Source organism: Sus scrofa, chromosome 13 (assembly GCF_054392235.1).
Source record: "Sus scrofa isolate SSC_HxYL_T2T_F1_AM1 chromosome 13, Sscrofa_HxYL_maternal_Yorkshire_Landrace_v2.0, whole genome shotgun sequence".
Taxonomy (NCBI): Eukaryota; Metazoa; Chordata; class Mammalia; order Artiodactyla; family Suidae; genus Sus; species Sus scrofa.
In genome coordinates this window covers 42,522,622-42,533,981 of record NC_139395.1, presented here as the reverse complement: position 1 = coordinate 42,533,981, position 11,360 = coordinate 42,522,622, and the positions used below count along the sequence as shown (strand labels likewise).

Genomic DNA, 11,360 nt, shown 5'->3' with positions numbered 1-11,360 from the left:
AAAAAAAAAAAGACTATGTATATGCTTGTGGAATAGAATGTGATGACGACTACCCCTTACGTAACTAATGTCTTGGCAAATAGCCGGCCTTGTGTATACCAATATAAAAGGCAAACGGGACTTTCTATGCTGCTTTTGATGCCAATAAAGGGATGTATGCTCTACTGCGCTTCGGCTCTTTTTTAGGTTGCCTGAATCTAGAGTGAACCTGCCTGGTCTCCAGCGACTGCAATACAGAGCTCTAAGGCATGAATATAACTAAGCAGGCGTCCAGCGTGTTAGGTGGAGGGTGTGTTGACAACCCTCTGGGCTGGGCTCAGAGGAAGCACAGAGGACCACTGGGGCCCACCCAGAGAAGTCGAGACTACGGCCCTCCCAGCTTCCTAGAGAGGCCAGGAGGCCCGCGCCGCGGCGACGCGCGTGCGCGATATGAGCCAGCAGAGCTCCGGGAGCCGGGAGGCTGGCGCGGGTTGGGCCGTCCGGTCTGGGGAGCCAGCGTTTTTCGGCCGCAGAAGTCGGTGAGCGGCTCGGTGGGGCGAGGGTCCTGTGGGGGCTGCTGTGCGGGGTTCCCAGGGGCGGTGGGTTGAGGCTCGGCCTGGAGGCCGCGCCCGGGGCGGGGGTCTGGCCTGGGAGCCCGACCCGCCGCGGTGAGGGCGTATTTGCCTGCGTTTTGCCGCCAGGGGCGAGAATTTGGAGTAATCGTTTCTGTGTTCTACCACACCTCCCAATTATGCAAACAAAGCGCACTCTTTACAATTAGGTGACGCCAGTGAGCGTAAGAAAGTAAAAGTAAATGCAGTTCGTTGATTTTTTTTTCCTCGGGACTTCCGGACCTTTTTAATTTTGTGCATGATTATGCAAACTCAATATATTACATATACAGTTTTAAAGAAATGGAATTAATTTACTGCTTTAAAAATAAGTAATCCGTATATTTTAATTTTAAAAAATTAAGACGTCATCCACATATTAGTTTCAGGTGTATAACGTGGTTTCATATTTGTATATTATTGCTTTTAAAAGGCCTTTTTTTAGTATTGTGGTAAAACATAACATTTATCACACGATACGTGAAAATTGATCATTTAAGCCATTTTAAAATGTATAATTCAGTGGCATTAAGTACATTCATACTGTTTTATTTTCAACTTGTGGAATGCGTTTATTCGTATATTGGTTAAAATTGTTGCCAGCATTATGACACCAATGAGACATATTTTTGCAAGTATAATGAAAAGAAAACATTTTGTTTGTAGCTTATTTTCTCTAGTACATGAAGCTGGACATGCGCGTAAGGAAAAGAGGTGGTTACAGAAAGAAATGAGACTGTTTCAACAGAACCAGTTTGCCTTTAATCAGCAAGGAGGGGCAACAGTCGGGTTTGAGGCCAGACTGTTGGCCAGGGTCTTGGAGCTTCCAGAATATGTAGGGGAGTTTAGAAGTCCTGTTTTTTGTCAAGGTTATTTTTATCAGTTACAGTTTAGCGAATGTGATGAGTTGACCGGAGAGTGATTGTGTGTCTGGTGCCATCAGGAACTGTTCCTGCCTGGTGCCTGGAGTCAGCAGAAGTTACTCTATCTCCTCCTGGGTGACCTGGGCTTCCCTTCATGCTCAATGAATGATATGTATTAGGGTGATTGTCTCTGTTTTCAGAATGAAAGCGTGGCATATAAAATGCCATTTTAAAAAACAAGGCACAGCTGTAACCTAAAACCACTCTACTGTCTTCTCATTTATACAAGCCTAAGAAATCAGAGAATATTTACCTTCCTAAGCTAAAGTAGTGGCCAGTCTTCTTTAAAACTGTTTGCATTTCGGAGTTCATCTTGTGGCTCAGTGGTTAACGAATCCTACTAGGAACCATGAGGTTGAGGGTTTGATCCCTGGCCTTGTTCAGTGGGTTAAGGATCTGGCGTTGCCATGAGCTGTGGTGTAGGTTGCAGACGTGGCTTGGATCCCGAGTTGCTGGGGCTCTGGCGTAGGCTGGCGGCTACAGCTCTCATTGGACCCCTAGCCTGGAAATCTCCATATGCCGTGGAAAGCAGCCCTAGAAAAGGCACAAGGACAAAAAAAAAAAAAAAAAAAAAAAAAACTGTTTACATTTCAAAACAGAAAACTGGAGTTCCCATCGTGACTCAGTGGTTAATGAATCCGACTAGGAACCATGAGGTTGTGGGTTGGATCCCTAGTCTTGCTCAGTGGGTTGAGGATCCAGCGTTGGTGTGAGCTGTGGTGTAGGTCAAAGATGTGGCTCTGATCTCTTGTTGCTGTGGCTCTGGCACAGGCCGGCAGCTACAGCTCCGGTTGGACCCCTAGCCTGGGAACCTCTGTATGCCACAGGTGCAGCCCTAGAAAAGACAAAAAAAACCCACAAAAAAACAGAAAACTGTTTAAAACTGTTTGCATTTCAAAACAGAAAACTCTGTATCAAGTGGGTTATTTTGCAAGGATGTGCCAGAGGGGGGTTTAGCAATAATTTGTTTTGAGGGACTGTTCCCTGTTACATATGTTATGTTGTGTGTATAGTTAGAGACTGAGTGAAGCTGCTCTTGCTTTTTTTTTTTTTTTTTGCTATTTTAGAGCCATACTAGCAGCATATGGAGGTTCTTAGGGTAGGGGTCTAATCGGAGCTATAGCTGCCAGCCTACACCACAGCCACAGCAATGTGGGATCCCAGCCAATTCTGCACCCTACATCACAGCTCAGGGCAACGCTGGACCCTTAACCCACACTAAGAGGCCAGAGATGGAACCCGCATGCTCATGGATCCTAGTTGGGTTCATTAACTTCTGAGCCACGAGGGGAATTGTTTTTTTTGTTTGTTTGTTTTTTGTTTTGTCTTTTTAGGGCTGCACTGGAGGTTCCCAGGCTGGGGTTTGGATTGGAGCTAAATATATCTCCATTCTTTTTTCTTTATATCAGTTATTATAAACTATCAAGTACATTTCCTTATGCTATGCAGTAGGTTCTTGTTAATTATCTGTTTTATACAGTAGTGCGTGTGTATTCCCATCCTCCATAGAATGGTATTTAGAAGCCAAATTTTGGGCCCTAGGTTGAGCTCATTTCTTAATTGACAAGTTGGTATTTATACTTTAACTTTATATATATAATTTATATAATTTTATATAATTTATTATACTACTTTAACTCTTTTTTGGGGGGCTGTGTCCATGGCATGTGTAAGTTCCTGGGGCAGGGATCGAACCTGAGCCACAGCAGTGACAACAGTGACTCCTTAACTGCTAGGCCACCAGAGAACTCCTTAACATTTTAAATATGTACTGGAACCAACCTTTCTTTAATGATGATTATCTTAGAAACTTGTTGGCTTGTTATCAGTGTATAAATTCACCTTATGTACCCTCTCACTGTCAGGAAAAACATGAGAATACAAGACTGCTTAATAAGGATTTTAAAAGGAAGGTCACATTGCATATGAGATGATGAAGCAAAATGACAGAAAGAAGAAAGTGTCCCTGAAAAATGTACACAGGATTGCTTGGGGGGGTGTTTCTCTGTTCTTTTTAAAGCCATTTTCATTTGGGAATGAAACTGGGTGAAGGGAAGAAATTCCGGGAGAGAAGAGGCCTGATCCAACTCAGGCTGCTCCCCAGGCCTGGGGCTCCCATTTGTAGTACAACCTTAACAAACTGATGAATGAAGCTTTTCTTCTGTGCCCAGGATCTGGGTGGGACATGGGAGGAGCCCTGAGACCTTAGGATGCCTGCCTTTAATTGAGCGGTTTCGGCTCAGTGTTCCCCATCTCTTTGCTGTGGAGCCATCCTTCAGAGTTTGAAAGGACCAGGAGGGCATCAGCTTCTGTCCATGCTTCTGGTTGGGCTTGAAGGGCCAGAATCACCTGCCAAATTCTCAGGCAGTTGCCCTCATTTTTCTGAGGGCCTGTCTCCTCATCCCCTCTTTGCCAATACTTCACGGGCCTGTTTGGACATTTCTGCAGCAGCTGCTTCAGAACAGGCCAACTTGGAGGCTTATCTTTGGTGCTGATTTCACTTTGGGTCTCAATTTCTTGAGATAAGTCAGCGCCATTTATATTTCCTGCGGGGTGCGTCTCTTCCAAATGTTTCCCTCTGGCTTTCAGTTCCCTCTGCCCCTGAGCAGTATTCTAGTCCTTTCATACCTGAGTGTCTTTCTCTTCTCCAGTCTGTTCTGGCAGTTTGGCTGGGAAAGTCTCTCCCTCTTTCCCTGGCCCTCAGCTTCCTCCTGAGCAGCTCCTTTTGCTCCTTTTCTGCTCCTTTGGTGCTGCTGGAGCTCAGCAGAGCTGGAGCCTGGCCCTCCCAGTCAGGAAGCTCCCTTCCCTCTTCAGCCTCGTCTTGTTCTTGGGTCTTCAGGTCTTTTCTAACAGGCCTTCAGGTGTGTACCTTGTCACTTCTCTCTTTGCCTTTGCCTTTGCTTCCTCTGTAGACTTACTTTCCTTGCCCTGCCCTCTTCTTTGACAGCCCAGTTTCATTTCTGTGGCAAAATTTCAGCAGCCGGCTAAGCACTCATGATCCCAGAGTAGTTCTTCAGTTGACTGTCCATGCCCTAGTGGCAGCACTGCAGCTTCTTTTTCTGGGTGATGGTGTTGTACAGTGGGGATGTTGAAAAATATCCTTCCAACTGAGAAGAAACTTTGAGACTGAAAAGCAAAGCAGGCAACTGCATGAAGAGTAATTAAGTTTATTTTGGGTACTTACATTCTGGCAGAATGGGCAGACAACCATCCAGAGGCATTCACATCTGAACTCCTTGATGCTTGAAAGGGCATGAGAATATTTAAAGGGACCAAAGCCAATGATAGAATCCGACCACTAAGGGAGGACATTCATGCCAATGGGAATGGGGAGGTTTCTCTTCCTCTCTGAGATTTCATGAATGTTATTCCTCATGGATCGTTAACCATCTGTGCATTCTGAAAATGCATTCTTCTAGTTTTCATAACAGATGAAGGCAAGAGTTGATACTTATCTGGCTTGGGTGCATTCCTTGTGAGTGGGTTAAAGCTCAGTCACACAGAAAAGGGACTGCAGGTCTAAGATGGAGCTGACAGAATGGAGTCACTCTAGTCCAGCCACAAGGATGTCATGCTTTTTTCATCCCATCTTAGTTTACAGTCGTTTTTTTTTTTTTTTTTGTCAGTCCTAGCAGTACTTGCTGAGTGTAGGAGATGTTTGTAGGCAATGTAGGAGATGATGGCTTCTGGGTTAAATAACGACGTCTTTAAATTTTCTTAAAAGTGGTGGGAGGTGGAGGGTTCCACCCCTTCAGGGACATGGTTGTCATCTGTGACTTGGCGCACTGAGTAACGGGTCCACTTTACAACAGGTACGAAAGCCTGCTGTCTGTGTCATACTTCTGTTGGAGGATGGAGGGGATGGAAGGTGTCCATTGAATTGAGATGATACCTTAAGACTGAAAAACAAGGTAGGCATCTCCATATCATCAATGGATCAGTATTTAGGGTGATTTACTCACATGGTGGGATCAGTGGATGATCTGGAAGCATTTGCAGCTGTACTCTGAACCACTGATTGGCCCCTGGGACAGTTTTATAGTTAACTTGGGGTGTGGGGATAGGTGCTTGGAAACAAGAAGTGCATTCCTAAGTCAGGTTTTATGAATGGGTAACTAGTCTCGTAGGGGACGGCAGTTGGCAGCGAAGATCTTCATCATTGTTTGCAGGCTAATAGCATAGAGGATACCTGTAATGATCATGAAACAATAGCTATTAAGTACAAAGCCTTTGATGACATAAAACTGATTTACTGCATAGTACAGTCACAGGTAGGGTCAGTGAAGGGACAGGAGGAGTTGAATAGGCCCAAGATAGTGTCAGTTATGCCACCAGCCATACATACTTCTTGGCAAACTCTTTTTTGGTTTTGTTTTGCTTTAACATGTTGTGTCTTTCTTTTTTCTTTTGCATTTTGTGGTTTTGTCTTAAATTGTTCTCTTAGTTCAACCAGCCTTCTTTAGTTTGGTTGTTGACTCAGTGGCTAAAATAGAACTAAGGTCACTTGGGTTTCCTTTTGCAGTTGCTTGAGCTGCATCTACCATCTTCATACAAGTCCTCTTCAAGGATGTGCAATCTCTTCTATTCAGTGCCAGTGCCTCCCTCTTCAGTTCAGGAGATGATACTCAGTAGCCTTTTTTTTTTTTTTTTAATTTTTTTTAAGATCTGCACCTGTGGCATCTGAAACTTTCCAGGTCAGGGGTTAAATCAGAGCTGCAGCCACAGCAATGCTAGAACCAAGTCAGATCTGTGATGTTGCAATGCCAGATCCTTTAATCCATTGAGCAAGGCCAGGGATCTGACCTGCTTCCTTATGGATACTAGTCGGATTCTTAACCCACTGAACCACAACAGGAACTCCAGTAGCTTTATTTATTTATTCATTTATTTATTTATTATTTATTTTTTATTTTCCCACTGTACAGCAAGGGGATCAAGTTATCCTTACATGTATACATTACATTTTTTTCCCCCACCCTTTGTTCTGTTGCAACATGAGTATCTAGACATAGTTCTCAATGCTACTAGCTTTGTTTTTTAAGCAGAATTATGGATCACTCTGCTAATTATAAAAATGGTGTTGTATAGTTCAGGGAACATAGTAAAATAGGAAGTGAAAGCTCTCTAATCCCACTTGCCAGAAGAGATGACAGTTGAACACACTTTGGTGGCAAGGCTTAGGAGCTTTTTTATGCATATGCATACTGTGCTTTATTTGTATTTTGTTTAAGACATAAGTGAATTCATAACTATAATTTCTAAAACTTGCCTATTAATTTACTTCTTATTGTGGGACACTGAGAAAAGAGAGGAGTTCCCGTCGTGGCGCAGTGGTTAACGAATCCGACTAGGAACCATGAGGTTGCGGGTTAATGATCCAGCGTTGCCGAGAGCTGTGGTGTAAGTTGCAGACGCGGCTCGGATCCCACGTTGCTGTGGCTCTGGCGTAGGCTGGTGGCTACAGCTCCGATTCGACCCCTAGCCTGGGAACCTCCATGTGCCGCAGGAGCGGCCCAAAGAAATTTAAAAAAAAAAAAAAAAAAAAAAAAAGACAAAAAAATATAGAGAAAATAATAAATAGGCAGGCGTATTGTTCCAACCACTAGAACATTTTGCAATCATCATTTTAGATGTGCAATACTAAAAAGAAGAAAGAGATTTTGTACATTAATATTGTGTTAGAAAACCCTTGGAGTTCCCAATGTGGGTCAGCAGGTTAATGACCTGACATAGTCTCTGTGAGGATTCAGGTTTGATCCCTGCCCTCAGTCGGGTTAAGGATCTGGCGTTGCCTATAGCTGAGGCATAGGTTGCATATGTAGCTCATTTTCAGCTTTGCTGTGGCTGTGGTGTAGGCCGGCAGCTGCAGCTTCGATTCACCTTGTAGCCTGGGAACTTTCATATGCCGCAGTTGTAGCCATAAAAAGGAAAAAAAAAATCTTGTCACTACAATAAACTAAAGTCTTCTTTAATGTTATTCCCAACCTCTTTACCCCTAAAATCTGTTAAGAGTTTTTATGACTCCTAGGCCATTTAAAAATCTTTTGAGGGAATTCCTGTTGTGGCTCAGCAGTAATAAATCTGACTAGTATGAATGAGGATTTGGGTTTGATCCCTGGTCTCACGCAGTGGGTTAAGGATCCGATGTTGCCACAAGCTGCAGCATAGGTCACAGATGTGGCTCGGATCTGGTGTGGCTGTGGCTGGCAGCTGCAGCCCCTGTTCAACCCCTAGCCTGGGAACTTCCATATGCCGCACATGTGGCCCTTAAAAGATTAAAAAAAAAAAAAAAAAAAAAAAATCTGAAGTTCCTGTTGTGGTGCAGCAGAAACGAATCCGACTAGGAACCATGAGATTGAGGGTTCGATCCCTGGCCTTGCTCAATGGGTTAAGGATCTGACGTTGCTGTGAGCTGTGGCATGGGTCGCAGATGCAGCTCAGATCCTACATTGCTGTGGCTGTGGCGCAGGCTGGCAGCTGTAGCCCTGATTAGACCCCTAGCCTGGGAACCTCCATGTGCCGCAGGTGTGGCCCTAAAAAGAAAAAAAAAATCTTTTGTACCATTAAAAAAAAAATCTTTTGGGTAGACATATGTACATCATACCCACACACACTTAAACACATATTTGTGATTTTAGGCTTTTTTTCCAGCTACATCTAAAAGGCAGTCAGGCACAACTTCTCTCTTGCCTAGTACCGAAAGAGTAGCCCTGAGCCCAGGAGTTTTTTTTTTCTTTTAAGCTGTGCCTGTCGAAGTTCCTGGGATCTTAAGCATACCACAGCAGCAACCCAAACCACTGCAGTGACAATGCCAGATCCTTAATCTGCTGTGCCACAAGAGAACTCCCGAGGACATTTTCTTGCAAAGAAACCAAGAGCCTTCACAGTGTGTGCTGGGCTTACAGCCTGGTGAGATCTGTTTTTCCTTGTTCAGTTTGTAATGTATACCCCGTTTTTCTGCTTACATGCTTGTTTCAGTGGCCCCTGGACACATTCCTGCTTTCTGAATGGACAGGGTGCTAAGGTCCTCCTTGTATGTATTCTACCCGCACGGCTTGGGCTGTGAAGTGGATCCACTGGTCATGGAAGACCAAGGAGTTACAAGGGGTTGAATCTTGTATACCCTGTTTTCTTCTCTTGCTCTGAGTGAAGACTGTACCGCTTGAGACTAGTGTGTGTATTATTTGTTCTCAGCAACTTAGAATTATGTTCTGTTCTCTTCTGTGGGCGGCACTTCCCTGCTATTTTAATCTGGGCTTTGCAGCCTGACCACCCAGTAAACAGTGAAACGATCATATTGTTCCTTAAGGGTCTAGAACAATCTTTTAGATTGCAGTATTTCATTCTATAAAGTGCTACACTTTTATTTAATTGTGCTGATGGACAAATAGGTTATTTCCAATGCTGTTTATTACAGAGAGCACTCTGGTGAACACCTGTGTAAATGCCTGAAGATCTGTCCAAGTTTTTTTTCCAGGGAGCTTCCTAGAAGTGCAATTTCAGGGGTATAAGTAATGTGACTTCTTAGTTTACTGCATACTTTCAAACTTCCTGGTGGGTGTTAACATTTTCACTTCTATACAGTGGTTTGAACTTTTGTTTTTGTGCTTGTTTTGTTTTTGTTTTGGACAAGAGGTTTTATTTTATTAATTTTTGTTTGTTTGTTTTGGCTTCACCTGCAACATGTGGAAGTTTCCAGGCCAGGAATCGAACCTGTGCCGTAGCAGTGACAGTGCCAGATCCTTTAACTGCTAGGCCAAGGGAATTCCAACAAGAGGTTTTAAACTACTGACATAATCATGCATATGTAAATCACTTTTCCCCTTTTATATTCTTAAGAAATCATCACTTACCCCAGAGTTTGTTCTTTTTTTTTTTAACTTAAATCTTTAGCTCAGATTCATTTTATGTGTAATCTCCTGTGGGTACTGAAGGGGAGAACTGTATTTAGCTGTCTAGGAGTGGGGTTGCAAGGAGTAACTTTATGTTTAACTTAATGAAGAACCACCTGTTTTCCTGTGTGACTTCACAATTTACATTCCCACCAGCAATGTTTGACCATTTCAATATCTCCACATTTTTAGCAACACAGTTGTTTTCTGACTCTTTGATTCTAGCCATCCTAGTGGGTGTGAAGACACATCTTGTGGCGTTGATTTGTTTTTCCCTGATGACTAAGGTTGAGTATCTTAGCTGTTATTCAGCCATCTTTATATTTTCTTTGGAGAACTATTGAGAGGCTTTGTCCAGGTTTAATTGTGTTATCTTTTTATTGCTGAATTGTAAGTTATTTATATTTTGTAGCCACAAGTTTTTTCCCTCTCTGTGGGTTATCTTCTCATTTTCTTCCTGTGACCTTTGAAGTACTGTTGCAGAAACCTTGGCAGTGGAAAGAGACAAACTGCACTCAGAGATGCAGAATAGCAAGGCCAGCACTGGTGCGGGCTCAGAGGAGTTGCCTCCAGAGTCTGAGCACCAGATCTTTGTTCTGGGTAGCTTTTATACAGTACAGACTTGCAGGTCTTAAAGTTTTCCTGGGCAAGCAGTCCCAGTCCTCCCTCTTCCACCAAGCAGACAGAATTCCTGCCTGAGAAGTTGAGCAAGCAAGGTTACAAAAGTGAAACTGATAAGCAGTGCTTGGAATCCGGTTTGCAGGGCTGCTAGCAAAGACATAAGGCATGTAGTTACTGCAAGATTACAAGAAGGGTGATATGTTCGGATCAGAGCTGCTGACAGGCACCTAGCTGCCTTTTCAGCTGAGGGTTGTTTTTCTAGTTAAAACTCTTCATTCCCCCCTCTTGATGTTCAGGGTGCATCTGCTTCTGTCAGAGATCATCATCAGTCATTACCTGTTGGTAACCTTTGATGCGTAGCAAGTGAGGGGCTGTTTTTCTTTCAACCATGGTTTCTATGAAACTTTTTACAGTATTGGTCAGGAGGGGTACAAGGCAGGGAGTAAGGAGGCACCCTGCAGGTATGACCATGATTATTCAGCCCATCATCTTAATTCCTCCCATCCAGGAGAATCATCCACCGAAGAGACTGTGTCCCATCCCCTCCAAGTCTGTACAGGCACATGGGCAATTTTAGTCATGCAGTCGGCAATTTCTTGTATTACCTTTCCTGTATCATCTATCTGTAGGCAACAGTTACTCAAGTTAAACTTTCTACAAACCCTTTCTTCAGCAGCAAGCAAATAATCCAAGGCCAAATGGTTTTGGTAGATGGCATTACATGCATTTTAGCTTGCTGTTGGGCTGATATAGTCAGGGCCCGTGCAGTGTCACTTGTTATAAGTTCTAATACCACCTGTAGTCTGATGATGCGGTTCAGTATATAGCTAGGGGTGTGGTATCCCCAGGAGCCATCCTCTGTCCAAGTGGCAGGCCCATAATATTGAATTATCCGTTCTGGGGGCCATTCATCATCCTTCCAGTCTCCAATCTGGAGATCCCTCTGGTCTCTCTGGGTGCCCCTGGTGACAACGGGAGCAGGAAGAAGGATGGTCTGATCGTTCCCAGCACACATGCCCCTGCCCAACTCGGGGGGAGTATGGAATATGCCATTTTCCCACAGATCCAATACAGTCCCTTTGGCGCTCGCCAAAACATGTTAGGCTCCCAACTGAGACACTGAACTGTCCTCCCTGCCTCACAAGGCAGTTTTTCCCTATAATAGCAGTTTTGAGGCGCCATACCCCATTGGTGGGTTGGGGGTATGTAGTTTCATTATGAAACTCCAACAGGTCCAGTTCCCTAGCCTGCCAAGGCCCATGGTCTCCTGTGTTCTTTCCTCCACATACACAGCAAGAGGAGATTTTGAGGGTTTGTGCTATGGTCTCTGCCAG

General features: G+C 44.0%; 1 protein-coding gene across 3 annotated transcripts in view; it reads left to right on the top strand.

The window, feature by feature from the left end:
* The first annotated feature begins 436 nt into the window (after positions 1–436).
* Positions 437–11,360, top strand: part of ZNF445 (zinc finger protein 445) — a 34,881-nt gene continuing 23,957 nt past the window's right edge. For 2 of the 3 annotated variants that reach the window (XM_003358387.5, XM_021071726.2), the window contains exon 1: positions 437–518. The gene's annotated coding sequence lies outside the window, so the exon portion shown is untranslated. Of the gene's footprint in view, positions 519–5,325; positions 5,425–11,360 lie in introns of all 3 variants that reach the window. The other variant, XM_005657067.4, reaches the window with a different exon arrangement.